Source organism: Pipra filicauda, unplaced genomic scaffold, assembly GCF_003945595.2.
Source record: "Pipra filicauda isolate LSUMZ 115617 unplaced genomic scaffold, ASM394559v2 scaffold39_size4671491_pilon, whole genome shotgun sequence".
Taxonomy (NCBI): domain Eukaryota; kingdom Metazoa; phylum Chordata; class Aves; order Passeriformes; family Pipridae; genus Pipra; species Pipra filicauda.
In genome coordinates, this window is record NW_024104531.1 from 3,897,968 (window position 1) to 3,913,050 (window position 15,083).

The following is a 15,083-nucleotide window of genomic DNA, read 5'->3' on the forward strand; positions in this document are numbered from 1 at the left end:
TTCCAGATTTGATTGTCATGAAGGATAGCCTTACTTTTAAAACAGAAAACATTTAAACATTAAAACATTAAAACAGAAGACATAGAATTAATTAAACTTTACAGCTGTTAGAAATCTGGTGAGAAACTTAAAATGAACTTTTTAAATTTCAAATTTTAATTTTCAAATTTTTTCTGAAAAATGTATCCAGAAATTCATTTTGTGAATTAGAGAAACCAACACTAACCCAATTAGTTGGGATTTAAGCACAGTCTTTCCATAAGCGTTTGCTCCCCATTGAAGTTCCAGTTGACCTAAATCTGTTCCTGCTAGAATTAGAGTGAGCTTTACTTCTGGTTTCCCAGAAATCATGGAAGTGTCCAACCCTTCTCAAATTGTTTTGCTTTCTACTGTCTGACTTAAAAGTGGTTCATGCTCTGCAGAGTTCTTGCTGAGCATAAGAAAACTCTCAGGAATACTTACAAAGCTGCTACAAAGTAGTAGGAAATGTCTTGATAGCTCTTTTAAGAAAGTTGGTTAGCAAATTTTCTTGTGTTTAGACATGTTCTTTCTTATGGTTACTGAAATGGTTATTCCTACAAACACTGAAACATCTTAAAGACTCTGTGGCATGTAATATTACTTTAAAATAATTTTGCTATTCATTAGTGTTACACAACATAAAGAGCAAAATTTGGTGGAAATAAGTACTATGTACAACTCTCTATTTAGATCCCAAGAAAGGCATTTATTATGCAAGAATAAAATTCTCTATTTGCCTGAGCTGAGTGTGTCATGGAAGAGAAATTGTAGGGATCTGCAGAGCCACTATGCTCAGTATCACACAAAATCCTTACTTATTCTTAGAGTGGTCATCCACATGAGGTTATCAAATCAAGAGAGAAACATGAGTGAAACAGTAAGAGATTGTGACAGAGGCCTGAGTGTCTAGAAAACATCTGAGGTTTTGCAGTACTTGCAGAGCTATTTCAGGGTAACTTCAGGGTCACAGACCAGAAAACATTAACAGGGAAAGAGGAAAGATTCTGGAGTAATCTTTGTGTGCATATGCATAGATTATCAGGCAGAAGAACATCTAAATGTCACCTAGAAAGGGTTTAGGAGGAAAAAAAACCTTACTGCAACCCTATAGAAACCACTACCAGATGAATCCAGTAAATATCTGTGTGACTTTAAATGAAATAATTTTATTTCTACTTTGTAGAGCAGTTTATCCTGTGCATGAGTCCTGTTGGTTCACTAGACATATTAAGGATAACACAATCTAGCCCTTAACTGTGCCCTTATTACAACTACCTTGAAATGTTTACAGATTGATGTCTTCTGAAAACATAGATATAAGTATTGATGTTTTTCATTCAGATTACAAAGAATCCACCTCGTCGTTACACTCTTGGTATTTGAAGATGTTTTAAATGATTCTTGAAGAACCAACATGAAAAGGATAGGAATGTGCATTTGTGTAGATTAAAGTTTATGTTAGCGTAAAAACACTGAATTATGGTTCAAAGATAACAATTCATGTGCTGCATGAGCAAAAGAAAAAAATTCATGCACTTGATCTCCTTTCTCAGCATTCCAACGTAAAGGCAATTTTCCTTTTATTCCAGTATTACAGGAATATATTATAGGGTTTCTTTCTTCTTCTCCCTGTCCAAACTCTCAAAGTTTGCATGGCTTCAGCCTACAATGAGTCAAACCTCAACAGGAGTTGATCGATCTCAAGTGTATAGGAATTTCTGTGATTCAGAAAAAGTATTCTACTGACAACAGCAGTATATGGGTTTGAAACGGAAGTAGTTTTCTTTCATCAATCAGTTTTATGAAGCAGGATCCCTTTATATAAAGATAGCAATCTGTACAAATGTCAAATGGTTAAACAACCCTTTCATGAGTACGTGGCAATCCATTTTAATACCAATCATTGATTTTGGCAGTGAGAGTGAAATCCCTTTGAACTGTATTGATAGGCCTCTGTGTTGTGCACTGCTGTAATAGGTGCAAAGACTTTATAGTACCTGTTTTCTTATTTTTTTCAATGGAGCTTTCCTGAGATGGTGATGCATATTAGCACACTGAAATGAAACAGGATGGCCCACAATATTTTAATGAAAAAGAACATGCTCAGGCTGCTGTGTAATTTACCTGTTTGAGATATTCTTGCATGTGACGTAATTTTTTTTTTATTAAATTGCCATTTATTTGTGACCTTTAATGTATCATAAACAGTCATCTTTCTACATCCTAAGCAGCACTGGAGAACAATAATAAACTGTTGTATTGCTCTCCTTAAATGACACCTAAAGCTGGCAGAGTTACAAGGAAACTGGTAAGTTTGACACTCAGGAACTAAAATAAAGAACTTGTCCATTGCTCCCAACAACATTTTACCTCCTTGAAATTTTAGAGATGCAAAGGGCTTTTCCCCTTTCAAAATTTCTGGGAGAAGTAGCCAACTGTGTCCTTTATTATTATTATTGTTGTTGTTGTTATTACTATTTTTATTTTTTTGGCCACAGCAGGTGTTTAAAAGAAGTTTCTAATGCTAAGCCTCTGAACTTGCTTCAGTACTATCTGTTTCTTCCCTCTCTTCCCCTTTGGGAGGAAGCTGAGGGCAACCCCTATACCAATGTCTGCCCCAAGGAGTGCGTATAAACCTGGGAAAGACTGGTAGGAGCCAAGTCAGCAATTTTTTTAATTCCCTGAGATCCTGAAATGCCACTCTTCTTTCCTCAATGGATGTACTGTGTCCTATCAAATGAAGCAAAGTGACCTCAGCTTCACTGTGACATTTTGAGAGGAGACTACTGAAATGTGCACTGCAATTTCATGACTCCAATCAGTAGTGGTAAATATTAATGATAGGGTATGTTAAGTATGTGTCATTGTAGTTCAGAGAAGGGGATGGCTCTTTGTAAGTAGAAAGGGGCTGTTTCTTTAAGATCTGGATTGAATATGGAATTTTAAAGAAAAGGCTAAAATGCAAACCTCTTGTCCAGTCCTGCAGCCTTTTACCTAAACACTGGCAGCAGATAACGAAGGCTGTATGCTATGATATTTTTAAAAATTAAAATGGGCATAATAATTTCATTTTGTTTCATTAAAAACCTTGGGAAGGGCTCATTTTAGGGTCTAAAGTGATAGTTTATTCACATGAAGTATTTGAATATGAAGATTAATATTTACATGAAATGGAAGGCTATGTTGCCTGACAAGATCTTTGTATACAAAATAACGGAACAATTGTTTTACATCATTGTTCAGATCACACAGGTGCTGACTAACAGAAATGCATGCAATTAATAAGGCCGTTTAGCAAGAAATTCTCAGGAGCAAGTTAAGTATTTTTGACTTCAGCAGAATAATTGAATAATTTGCACCATGCTGAAGAATGATAGTAATCTTTTATGGGCATAATTACAACTATGGAGGTCTTGCATGGGGTCATAGGAATTTGTCATGAACATTGGTTGAGCTTCATTTCCACCTTTGGTGTCTTGACCCTTGACCTTAGAGCTCTTAGACTTCAGGGTGCACATGAAATCTTGCTTCATTCAGCAGCAGGAATCCTGTACATAAAGTTGTTTTCGTGCAAAGTGCTTTGGAGCCTTGGAGTTGTCCCTGCTGGAGGTGGGGCCAAGCACTTATCCCTTGGCTTGGAACCTTGACACTTATTGCTATATGCACTTCTAAAAATTCAAGTGTAAGTAAGTTTTATTTTCTAGATGACTGTGTATTTGAAAGTTTGATAGCTTCAGGTCATACAGCAAAGAAGCAGCTTAAAAGAAAAATTAAAAAAACCCTCTGTCCCCAAATACAATGTATTGTATTTTAAGAGACTGATGAGCTAAAGAATGTGGGGTTTAATTATTTCAGTGTGAAGTTATGCTATGCTGAGATTCATAGAATCATAGAATATCCTGGGTTGGAAAGGACCCACAAGGACGTCAAGTCCAACTCTTGGCCCTGCACAGGATCACCTCAAGAATCACAGCGTGTGCCTGAGAGTGTTGTTCAAATACTTTTTGAACTCTGTCAGGTTTGGTGCTGTGACCACTTCCCTGGGGAGCTGTTTCAGTGTCAAACCACTCTCTGGCTGAAGAACCTTTCCCTAAACGTAAAACCTAAACCTTCAATGAAACAGCTTCATGCCATTACCTTGGGTCCTGTCACTGGTCACCACAGAGAAGAGATCAGTGCCTGCCCCAAGACTTCCTCTCACAAGAAGTTGTAGACTGTGATGAGGTCTCCCCTTAGTCTCCTCTCCTCCAGGCTGAACAGACCAAGTGACCTCAGCTACTCCTCATACGGCTTCCCGTCAAAGCCCTTCACCATCTTTATTGCCCTCCCTTGGACACTCTCTAACAGCTTAATATCTTTCTTATGTTGTGGTGCCCAAAATTGCACACAATTATTCAAGGTGAGGCCACACCAGTGCAGAGCAGAGCAGGACAATCCCCTTCCTCACCTGGCTGGCAATGCTTTACCTGATGACCGCCCCGGACAGGGTTGGTCCTCCTGGCTGCCAGGGCACTGCTCACTCATGTTCAACTTGCCATCGACCAGGTCTCCCAGGTCCCTTTCCATGGCACTGCTTTCCAGCATCTCATTTACCACTGTGTATGAACATCCGGGGTAGCCCCATCCCAGGTGCAGAATCCGGCACTTTCCCTTGTTAAACTTCATACGATTGGTGATAGCCCAGCTCTCTAATTTGTTCAATTAGTAGCTTATCGACCTCTCCTCTCAATTAAAAAACCTAAATGAATATACATATGCGTGGAGATTGATCTGCACTCTGTTGGAAAAAAAAAAAAAAAATTGCTGAAAACATGTGGCTGTCCCAGAAGCAGGGCCGGGAGCTGCAGCCTCTGCCCGGCCCCCGGCCCCTAGTCGCCGAGGGCTGTTTCCACGATACCCTGTCGCGATCGCTGGCGTGGGGGGTCGACGTGGGCGGGTCCGGCGGTGACGAGGCGCTGCCTGAAGGAAGGAGGGCGCGGGGGGCTCGGCCGGCGTTGCCATGGAGCCCTTTGTGCCCGGCGGAGCCACCTCCCTCGGCCCGCCCGCCCCACTGCCCCGCCGGGCCGGCGGCAGCTGCTGCTGCTGCTGCCCGGGCCGGGCCGCCCTCCATCTCCATCCCGCGAAACAGCGCTCGGCAGCCGCGGCTGCGTTTTGTTGTCGCCGCCGCTGCTCCTGTTGTGGTCCACCCGCTCGTTCAGGCCGCCGACTGATTTCTTTTTCAAGTTTCTCTTTGTAAGTGGTGAAAGGAGAGAGGAAAGAAAGAAATAAAAAAAAATAATAAAAAAAGGAGCAGAGCTGCTTGAGCTGCCGCTCCGGAGAGGAGAGAAACTCGGCCCGACAGTGAGGAGACTTTCCAGGGCGCAGCTGAACTGATTCAAGAGATTAATTTACAAGTGGGCGACAAAAGGTAAAGCGTTAAAGATGGATCGCTTGTTTGAGGTGAAATGCTAGGCTTCGCGGAAAGTTTTGTAACTTGTTTTAAAAAGTCCCTTGCGAATGGCTTAGGGATGTTTTTGGACTTCAAAATAGTTTAAATCTGATTACCCAGGAGCAATAGGTAGCGTAATTGGCTACGTTTTAGAGTTCTCTTAAAGGCCAGAAAGTAAGTGTTACTCTTCAGTGTCTTGTTTCTCCAAAATGCTTCATGTCCTTATTCATCAACACTTGATTTGGCCGCGATTATTTCTTGTTTCAGCCCGTCTACAGCAAAGATTTAAGAAAATCAGTAGTTCCACAGAGGTAAAATGTTTCAACAGGCTAATCTTTCTTGTGCAAAAATGTATTTCTCTAGGTGCATGCTTCTGAGCTTACAGACCCATTGCTTTGTACTTTCATCCTAGAAAATGTTCTCGGTAAATACTACATACTCAACTGTAGTGGTAGCTCTTTTTTCAGATTATAGTCTTAGATAGGTGAGAAGGGGATTTGCATCCTTTATGATAATATTTAACCTTCAAAGACTTTGCTGAGCTTTTCAGGTAGATTTTTTAGATGGCTCAGCTAATTTGAAATTCATTACAGATAGTAAAAATAATGCATGGTTGTGACCTGTTTCATCTGGTGCTGCCCAAGGCCCAGGGAAATGTGACTGACTGTTCAAGGGATTAAATAAATGAATTTCATGTGGAAGTCAGTTGTGTGGAAAATGTCCCAAATGCCTTTTCTAACACGCATGTGTATACTTGTTAAGGTAACAGTTTATTTACTAGTTTGATCTTTTGGCTGAATTAAATGAAATATATAAAATGTAAAAACAAACCATGCCCCCTGTGTCTAGTACTTCCTACCCACAAAAAGTTTTTAGAACAGGTTGTTTTTATGTGTTATTCCTGACTCAAGACACTGCAGGAATGTGCTATTGTGGAGTAATGCTGTTTACTATGTGACTGCATTTGGAAGAGTAAAGGAATAAGCATGTACTCTCCCAAAGCCCATAATGAATAAAATGTATGACTTCGATGGAATTTTTTTCTGACATAGTTAGTTTTTTATCAGTTAAAGTAGGAAATAAAAGATTTTCTAGATCAAACTGTTTCAACTGCTTAATGCTAAGCTACATACTGGGGCTTTTTGTGTTTTGTTTTTGCGTGGTTGTTTTATAATCTAGAATATTTGTGTGGTTGTTTTATAATCTAGAATATTGGTTGTTGAAAAAAATCTTTCTTCAGATGTTCCAACTTTTAATAGACCAATACAACTACTGCAATTACTTCAAGATCAAATTTTATTTCAAAAAATTTAGTAAAACTAATTCACTGTTTGACTAGTGGTCAGTGGTTTAAATGCTGTGTGCGATTGATCCAAGCTTGTTCATACTTGATTCAACTAGCCGCCACAAACTAGTTTGTGCCACTAGACTGTTTAGTAAGACAGTTTTACTTGTTATGTGGTATTGAGTTGACTGTGGTGTCTTAAAGCGTGCTTGTTACTGTGAATTCTTTCAGTAGCTTTTTAATTGCAGGCAATTTAATTTTAGTGGCTTCTGAAGTTGTGTCCAGAAACTTGTTACCTTCCTCCTCTCCTCTCTAAGATGTTCTCCATACAGACCCTAGTTGGTCTTGGCTTTGGGAAGAACATTAAAGTGACTCAGAAACCTTCATGAAGTGCTTGTGAAGCCTGTGGTGTCAGAGCAGTACCTGAAGTTGTTTCAGCAGTTAATTCCAGTCTCCTTTTCTAAACTCCTCCGAGCCAGGTGCAGAAATAAAAATTCAGTGAAGTCTCTAATAGAGTGTGCTCTCAGTGGAACCTCCTGCGGTTGATAAATATTTCAAGAAGCTGAAAGTTAGTGATACATTTTAAATGCACTGCTAAGCTGAGATATTTCATGGTCCTTTGCATACACATTTGCATTATTCATTTGTGCTGTGCAGATAGATAATGGGCCAAATCTATCTTTGGTATTACTCCACTGATTTCTGAGTAACTGAGCTAATTCAACCATATGTGTACATCTTGCGTTTCGAAGTTCAAGGCAAAGGTGGAATTACTTCAGTGATTTTATTATACAGGTAAGAGTTGTTTATATAGCAACTAGTAATGTTCAGTAGATTAGGCATTTCTTCATTAAAATATTTGTAAGCAGAAGATATAATTAATTTTTTCTTCTTTTTCTGAAAAAAATCCCATGTTTAGTCTTCTAGTTGCTGATTCCTAACGTCAGTGACAGTGAGATGTGATAAACCAGCTTTCTGTCATTGGTAAAAATTCATCCTAATAACCTACTAAAGTAGAAGTTCCTGACACATTTTTTTTGTAGAATGATACTTACTTCAAGTAGCTGCTCTCTCTTCACATTTTAAGCAGCCTTCCATACCTGAGTCCATGATACTAATGTGCTGCATTTGTGTATGTGCGTGTGTGCAAATACATATGTATACAAACTGTACATATATCTCTGTTTTGAATAGTTAGGGACTTGCTTTAACGTACAGTGAGAGGCAAGGGTAACAGAAAATGGAAAACCTTGATCTAACAGCATGCACTAGATTTAAAATGCTTACACTGGACATGTCGTTCAGACGACAGAGTATGTAATACGTTTGATAGAAGCTACTATTACTACATTTAAATCTGTATATGGAAGAAGTTATTGCTTGAGGGGGAGGTTTCTTTATTTATTTATTTTAGGAGATAATGATGTTGTAGAAATTTTAATGACAAATTAAAAATTTATTTTTGAGATACAGATAGATACTTTCACAAGCCCCTTAGCACGGGATTCATCCTATTATGAATAGTTTCTGCCGGAGATCACGGCCTTTGTATGGCATTCTCAGAATGCTCATTCCAGTAATTTCCTTTAGAAAAGCTAACATGAAAATTAAAGCAGGAACTTTGTCCTCCCAGCTGTGAACACATGCAACACATCTCTGTCAGTCTTGAGTGTTACAAAAATGTGCAGTTTCAAGGATATGGAAGAAAAAGCATTTGGAAACACAACTGCATGTCAGTCAAAGTAAGGCTCTACTTAATACACTCTGTGTCTAACATTTTCTAATGACAGTGTTCATGGCCAAGTTATTCAGCAAAAGTCCTTGATTTTATCACAGTTCAGTGGAGCAAATAGAACCTGGGAGTCAATAAGAAAAACACCTATGCATTTAAGATGCCAGGGTATTATCACAGTTGTATGTAATTCCTGTTAAGACTAGTTCTAAAAGTTTTATTCTCAGTGGAATGAAACGTGTTGGAGCCAAATAACTTTCAGAGCTTTAGAAGTTGTGAGGGAAGCAAAAGTTGGGACACAACTCCCTTCTATTCTAGGAAAGGCTGCAAAAGTCTATTGAGACTGCAATAAATATTTATTGACAGTTACTTCTAAAACTATAGGCAGAGAAAAACCATCCTTTTGAGCTGTTGAGCAATTACATTAAATCATTTGGTGATCAGCAAGCAGTCAGATGCCATCACTTTTTTTTTTCTTATTGTGGCTTCAAATTTCCTGGTGGTGATGAACCCTGGTAATTTTTTGGTTTTTAGGAAGCCTTGAGTTGTCTAAATAATATTACTGCTGAGCAGGTGTGTGTACCATATGTTAAGATATTTTGATTGTATAATACAGAAATTAATAGTGATTATTACCATCCTCTTAGCATTGTACAAGTGTTGTATAAGGATATCTACATCTGGAATGGTACCAAACAGTCAGTTTGGAAACTGAGGGCAGAAGATGCCTTTACTTTCTAGTACAGCCTCTTGTTCTGGTATATGCCCAGGGCTATTTTAACTGGAACATATACACATTCCTTGTTGGATTTGCATGAACAGTGACTGAAAGATGATGTTGACTGCCATGGTAGGAAAAGGGCAGGTTGCTTGTCTAGCCTGCTGGATGGCCCAGCAGACTGTATAATAAGTAACAGCATCTCTGTTACAGCCTTGGGTGTCCAGTTCCTTATTTCTATTTTGTGAAGCCACTGGACAGTTGGAATGGGTAGTAAATCCAAAGTCTAATATGGTTGAGTTAGCCTCTGCTGCTTGACTTTTCACTCCTTTGTTTCTTTTTTTTCTCTGTGAATTTATTGGTAACTTTATTTCGACAGTAACAGGCAGTTGTATTTTGATTCCTTGCCTGAGCTGACTCAGTCCAGTACTGAGTTTGCTTTTCTGTGTTTCCAACTCTTTCAGCTTTTTTGACAGAGTTTATGAATGTGCAAAAGGGACATGTCAAAACCTGATACAAGTTCTCTTGCACAGAGGATTAAGATTACTCCAACATCGATACTCTCAGAGGGGTGCTGTTGACTAAAATGTAGACAACAACATAAAAGTTGTGATATTACACACTTGTAGTTTTTTTCCTGTTAATTTAATGGCTTATCTTTAGAAGGGCCAGTATTTTATCACTGGGCCTGGTCTAACATGAACCTTCTAATCATGCTTTTATCTTTTAGACTGTTGAAGCTGTTAGTTCTCACAAGCTGGCCTTTAAACTGTAGAAAAGTCACCTGTTGATAAACACGAACTTAGAAAACCTAAAAAATTCTTCTCCTTCAAGACATGGTTAATTGTCAATAAATAAATACAAATAATTAAAATAGAAAGATCTGATAACAGAGATTTTAAACAAACAAACACCTCCATACCACAAGAAACAGTTTTGCAATTTTTTTTTATTTTCTTTTCCCCCAAGGTTACAGGGCTACATGTCTGTCTTGCCCTGATTTCAGGTTAGATTTCTTTTGGCTCTACAGCTGACTCTCTCAATTGTCTTTTTAGGTGATAAACATTGAATAGCCAGATTTCAAATTGAGAGTCAAACATAGAAATGGCCCCATGTCAGCTTTCGATGAGGAGTGGGTTGTCATCTTTGTGCTTCGTCTATGCTCCTTTTCTCCCTCATTCTGCACAGTGCCCCAGTTGTTTTTCATTGTCTGTCTTTCTTCATCATTCAAAGCCATTGTCTGTGCACAGCCCTAAACTGCTGGGCTATGACTCTTTTTCGATAATTTCCCACCTAACTGATACTCACGTGGGTATAGTCCTTCAAAAAAGCTACTGTCAGCCCGGTCCCTGCCGGGACCGGACAAGGAAAGAGATGGTCCTCAGTTCTCATGTGAAATTCAGTACCATTAGGGAGGGAAGTTTGTGGCTGCTGAGTCAGAGGAAGTATTTTTAGTGATTTGTCTCTAATATTTTCTTCTTTTTTTTTCTAATGAAATCGATGATATTCAGTAAAAGCCGGAAGAAGCTCTCAGATAGTTCAAAATGAGGTATCAGGATCTGCTGAAGTTTTTGGACCTTGGCTGATTTAGCAGGCAGTAAGTCTGTGGTGGGTTGCTTTATGGTGTCCTTGAAGCTGTGGAAGAGACTTGCCTGAGCTGGTAGAATTCATAGGTTTTGTTGTACTTTTGCTGAAACTGTTACATTACTGTTTTAAGTAACTTCAGATATAGTAAACTACGCCACATACTGGCATATCCTGTGAAGAAGGTGAAACATCACTAGATCTATCTACATATATTGTATTTGAAACCATTCACTCAGAAGGATGCAGTTAAAAGGGGGGGGGAAATCATATATAAACTGCAAAAGCCTTTGAACTTTACTAAATAATTTTACAGCATCCTCACCATATTTATTCCCCTCTAAACAGTCATAAGGAAAACATGGAAAGGCATGTGTTTGACATTCATAAAGCTTCATACACTGAAATATTTTTGTTTTAATTTTTACCAAGCACAAATACCTAAAAAGTCATTCCCAGTGAGTGATATTCTTGTGCTAGGATCTGATTTATAACTTAGATTCCCTAATCTGTTAATTGAACAAACATATAGAAAAGAATTTATAGCAGTTTTATTTTAATATAATTGTTCTCATACAAGATTAATACTACATAAAAGTATTGAGTAACTCCTGCATTAATCATATTTCTTTCCTTATAATTTTTTTTATGCTTCACTTCCCTTTAAGCCTACACGCTCTGATCCAGCAATGATTTGTAATTTTCATCAGAAATAATAGAGCTTCTGTAACAGAGACTTTGTATTCAGTATCAAAATATTAACTGTATTGAAATTGTAGTTACAGAGGTGGGAAATTTTCCTTCAGCAATAACATAATGGAGTATGTAGATTTCTTATTAATTTTTGCCATAGGAGTTAGGCTTTATATATGTCTCACATCCATTTTTAGAGGAGGTCAGGATGTATCTCCCTCCAGTCTCCCATTACTGCTATCCTGATGTGATGGCAATGCATGGTTTTGTTTTGTTTTGTGGGGAGTTTTTTGTTTTGTTTTGTTGGGGTTTTTTACAACTTTCTTGAATTTTGTTTCATAGGCAAAATAACTACTACTTTGTTAGCTTTTGAACTGTAATTTTGCAATTACTCTAGGTACCCTATGTACTTTGTTTCTAATAAATATTTACCACAAAAAAAGTTAACTATTTTTGAAGGGTACCTATAAGTGGGTTTTTCAAGTGCCATTGCCCCTCTTAAATAAGCTTCTGCTTAAATAATGCATATATACATAGAGTGCAGAATTACATAAATAATATTAAAATTAGCCATGTCAAAATTAGGTCTGTATTTAAATAGGAACTTTATCTAGAATATGCATCTATATACTCTTCCAGTGCTCATTACACAGATTGCCTCTCTTTGAAGAGTGACGTTTCACACAACATAATGCCCAAGAAACTGTGAAAATAACAGTACCTTTTACACTGACAATCTGTGTTATTTTCACTGTGTTTAATAGTAGTTTAAAGTATGTTTTTTAATTAGTATTATCATAATGAACTTGTGCAGCACATCATAAATAAGTTGTTTCTAATATCATAGGAGCTGTCTGGCTTATATTTTAAATTTTGGTACACTGAGAACTTGCTCTAAATCAGACACATTTTCATTGATTCAACTGATGTAGTCATCCAGAACTTGGCAGCTTGATAGCTGTAGATCCATCACATGTTGAACGAGACCCAAAGTACCTTTGCAATATGCTTGTATGCATCTCAGTCATGGGTTCCAGTGGAATGGAGTGGGGAAAGTTCATCTTTTTCCCGTGGACTGTGGCAGTACACTCTTTGCAGGATTACCTGAAAACATTCCTTAAAAGTTACAGGATTTCCTTTCATGGATAAGCTCTTGTGATAACACCTTCCTGAAACATGTATCTTTAGACTCTTTAATTTATCATAACAGGATTTTTTTCTAAAATTTTGTCAGTTTATTCATGTGTCAGTGATGACTTGCACACAGACACAATAGCATTGCTTCAGGGCACATGTGAATTGTGCTTTTGTAAATTGTGTTTATTTGCAGAAAATGTTACTTGAACTGATATGGAAACACCAATAGTCTACTAAGTATATGAATTTATATTTATATCCTTTCCATCTAGAAGGACACAGGGCATCTCAGCCTTGTGAACATGCTTGGTGATGTTTGAGGAAAAACAAGGGGAATAACTTTGTGGCTCCTTTGTTATTCATGTTCCTGCCTGTTCACTCATGAAGACAGAAGTGGTAGTGTTTTGTAGGATAAGATGCTTACTGTTTTAAGTAGTATCAAAATTCTACATACTTTGGACTTTAAGCCTGCTCCCATATGCGGCCAAGTAAGTTACAAAGCCACCACCCATCACTTGCAAGTGCTCACAAGTGGAGGAGGACAGCAGTTAGTTTACAGTGCAACTTGAGGCCATTTCTGTTACTACCCAGATGTTCAGGTACCCGGTTAGTAAGTTTGCAGCATGTGACCTAAAAGATCCTGACATCCCTGTCTTGAGTTTGCACTTCTGTGGTTTTCTAGAAAATAAAATACAGAAGCAACTTGGCAAATTTGATTAGTCTGCTAAGCAGCCAGTGTTTCTGGGAACCAGGTGAGATTCCCTCACAGGCTAGATACTTGGAGTGCTGACTGGCTGCCTCCAGCATACCATATATAAGTCAGTAAAAGTGTATTAAGGGTACCAGAGGGCATGCTGAAGAGCATGCTATATGAATTTTTGCATTTGTTCTCAAGCAGTTTGGGTATATGCACTGTTAGATGCAACAGGACTCATTAACTCCTAAACGGGAATGCATTCACAAATAGCACCTGCATCCACCTGAGTAAGGCTTTATTTTGTCTGTATAAGCATGAAGATTAAAGTGGGGTTTACAAGTTTTTTCCAAACAAAATGGGATTTAGTTGGTTATTTTAAAATTTCAGATATTATTGAATCCTACTATTAGTTAGTGGCCTGCTATCAGTCACTGTTCTGCATACTGAAAATCTGTGACATTATTTCACTGTCAGTATGTCTGTGCCCTGTTTCCTTCTGTGTGTTCAGAAGTCACGGGGCTACTGCATGGCTTCAACTCAGAAAGTCTGACAGCAATAATAATCTTAACTGTTTCCTATTCTTATTTTTAGTTCTTTAGCATCTGTATTATCATGCCTTAAAATGGAAATGATCTTGGATAAATGTAAAGGCGAGGTGTTCAGACACTGTTCTCTGGAATTAAATTCCTTCTGTTAGTAAGTCATACAATAGGGATGGCTGTGGCATGGCTGCAGGATAGAGCAGACAGAGAAACTGCCTGGTTAACTGTGACCTCCAGATAGACTCTGAATATCTATTTGGACAAACTCTAAAAGGCTTTATGATTAAACTTGTTATCGTGCCAGGGCCTCCTGGCCCTATCTTTACATTTTAAAGACAGGAAAGAGACAGAACCTAAGCTTGAGTTAATACTGACTCTTGAAAAACAGCTATCCATAAAAACAGTGAAATTCCTATTCGGTACATTCTCCAAGCTCTTACACAATCTACTTGTACAGATTCCTCTCTTTCCTTCCTTTAAACTTTTATTTTTAATGTTCGTGGAATACTTTAAAAGAAAAATTAGCCATTTGATTATCTGTGGGGAGAAATCAGATGTAGATTTGAGACAGCCAGTATGGGGACTTTGCATTTTCTGATTGACTTTTCTGAATGACAGAGTAGGTTTATTAAAAAAAAAATACATTCTTCCATCTAAAAATCAATATATCTTGGAAGGGAATTTGGAGAAAATTAAATACAAACATTGTAAAGGGATTGATCTCCAGTGTTTCTTGGGATGGGAGCCCAGTCATTACTGTTTGGTAGTACTGTCCTTATTGCTTCAGGACACCTTTTTGTCATGACATAATATTTTTTTATATATATATATAATGGAAATAATGTTCATTGACCTCATGCTGATCTTACTTGAAGTCTTGAAACACACACCAATAAAGCACAATATAACTGTGAAAAAAATTAAATTTTCTTTAATTAGTTTGAAAAGTGATTTTGAAAGAAAATCAGTTTAAAAAAAAAAATCACTGTGGCTCAATTTACCAAAACATGAGCAGGATTCATGAACAGCTTGTTGGCTGAGCTCAACAGCAGTAGAAACTGTAGTCGATCAGTTCTGCCCTCTTCAGCAGGTGTAATACCAGTTGATGGAAATTGCAATATGTGGTTTCAGGGGGAATGTCGATAATGTGTCCAGATGATAGTAACATCAACAAAGTATAGAAAAACACATGGGCAGATGGTTGGCTTATTCTGTCTACATGGTTACAGGTACTTAAATTCACTGT

The 15,083-nt window shown here is 37.9% G+C and overlaps 1 protein-coding gene across 10 annotated transcripts in view; it reads left to right on the top strand.

Annotated features, from left to right (window-relative positions):
• Positions 1-15,083, top strand: part of CTNND2 (catenin delta 2) — a 631,056-nt gene that overhangs the window by 211,229 nt on the left and 404,744 nt on the right. The window contains exon 1 of one of the 10 annotated variants that reach the window (XM_027724256.2): positions 5,135-5,428. The exons of the other annotated variants lie outside the window; for them this stretch is intronic. The gene's annotated coding sequence lies outside the window, so the exon portion shown is untranslated. Of the gene's footprint in view, positions 1-5,134; positions 5,429-15,083 lie in introns of those variants that run through there. 10 annotated transcript variants of the gene reach the window in all.